Raw genomic sequence first — 2,527 nt, 5'->3', positions numbered from 1 at the left:
CACAGGTGACCACACTACACTATACACTCACACACACGCGCACACAGCTGACCCCACTACTATACACACTCACACACACAAAAGTGACTACACTACACTTTACACCCTCACACACACACACCACATGTGACCCCACTACACTGTACACTCTCACACAGAGGTGACCCCACTACACTATACACTCTCACACACACTCACACACAGGTGACCCCACTACACTAGACACTCACACACACTCACACACAGTTGACCCCACTACACTATACACTCTCACACACACTCACACCAGAGGTGACCACACTACACTGTACCCTCTCACACACATTCACACCACTGGTGACCACACTAAGCAATACACTCTCACACACACTGATACACATGTGACCCCACTACACTATACACCCACACACACACTCACACACAGGTGACCCCACTACACTAGACACTCTCACTCACACTCAAACACAAGTGACCCCACTACACTAGACACTCTCACACACACTCACACCAGAGGTGACCACACTACACTGTACCCTTTCACACACATTCACACCACAGGTGGCCACACTAAGCAATACACTCTCACACACACTGACACACAGGTGACCCCACTACACTGTACAATCTCCCACACACTGACACATAGGTGACCACACTACACTGTACACTCTCACACACACTCACATCACTGGTGACCCCACGACACTGTACACTCTCGCACACACTCACACCACAGGTGACCCCACTACACTATACACTCTCACACACACTCACACCACAGGAGACCCCACTACACTGTACACTCACACACACACTCGCACCACAGGTGACCCCACGACACTGTATACACTCACACACACACTCACACACAGGTGACCACACTACACCGTAGATTCTCACACACTCTCACACACAGGTGACCTCAATACACTATACACTCTCACACACACTCACAGTACAGGTGACCACACTACACTATACACTCTCACACACAGTCACACACAGGTGAGCGCACTACACTGTGCACTCACACACACTCATGCACAGGTGACCCCACTACACTATACACTCACACACAGGTGACCCCACTACACTGTACAATATCCCACACACTGACACATAGGTGACCACACTACACTGTACACTCTCACACACACTCACATCACTGGTAACCCCACTACACTGTACACCCTCACACACACTCACACCACTGGTGACCCCACTACACTGTACACTCTCACACAAACACACCACAGGTGACCACACTACACTGTATACTCGCTCACACACTCACACACAAGTGACCACGCTTCACTATACACTCTCAAACACGCTCATACCACAGGTGACCCCATTACATTATACACTTTCCCACACACTCACACACAGGTGACCACACTACACTATACACTCTCACAAGCACTCACACACAGGTGACCACACTACACTATACACTCACACACACGCACACACAGCTGACCCCACTACTATACACACTCACACACACAAAAGTGACTACACTACACTTTACACCCTGACACACACACACCACATGTGACCCCACTACACTGTACACTCTCACACAGAGGTGACCCCACTACACTATGCACTCTCACACACACTCACACACAGGTGACCCCACTGCACTGTACATTCTCACACACACTCACACACAGGTGACCCTACAACAATAAATATACTCACACACACTCACACCACAGGTGACCCCACTACACTATACACTCTCACACACACTCACACACGGGTGACCACACTACATTTCACACTCTCACACACACTCACACCAGAGTTGACCACACTACGCTTAACACTCTCCCATACACTCTCACACAGGTGACCACACTAAGCTATACATTCTCACACACACTCACACACAGGTGACCCCATTACACTGTACACTCTCACACACACTCACACACAGGTGACCCCACTACACTAGACACTCTCACACACAATCAAACACAAGTGACCCCACTACACTATACAGTCTCACACACACTCACATCAAAGTTGACCCTACTACACTATACACTCACACACACTCGCACCACAGGTGTCCCCACTACATATACACTCTCACACACACTCACACACAGGTGACCGCACTGCACTGTATATTCTCACATACACTCACACACAGGTTACCCCATTACACTAAATATACTCACACACACTCACACCACAGGTGACCCCACTACGCTATACACTCTCACACACATTCACACACGGGTGACCACACTACATTTCACACTCTCACACACACTCACACCAGAGTTGACCACACTACGCTATACACTCTCCCATACACTCTCACACAGGTGACCACACTAAGCTATACACTCTCACACACACTCACACACGGGTGACCACATTACATTTCACACTCTCACACACACTCACACCAGAGTTGACCACACTACGCTATACACTCTCCCATACACTCTCACACAGGTGACCACACTAAGCTATACACTCTCACACACACTCACACACAGGTGACCCCACT

The sequence above is a fragment of the Chiloscyllium plagiosum genome, unplaced genomic scaffold (genome assembly GCF_004010195.1).
Source record: "Chiloscyllium plagiosum isolate BGI_BamShark_2017 unplaced genomic scaffold, ASM401019v2 scaf_6284, whole genome shotgun sequence".
In the NCBI taxonomy this organism is placed as follows: Eukaryota; Metazoa; Chordata; class Chondrichthyes; order Orectolobiformes; family Hemiscylliidae; genus Chiloscyllium; species Chiloscyllium plagiosum.
The sequence above is the reverse complement of the archived record's forward strand: the minus strand, read 5'-3'. Positions refer to the sequence as shown.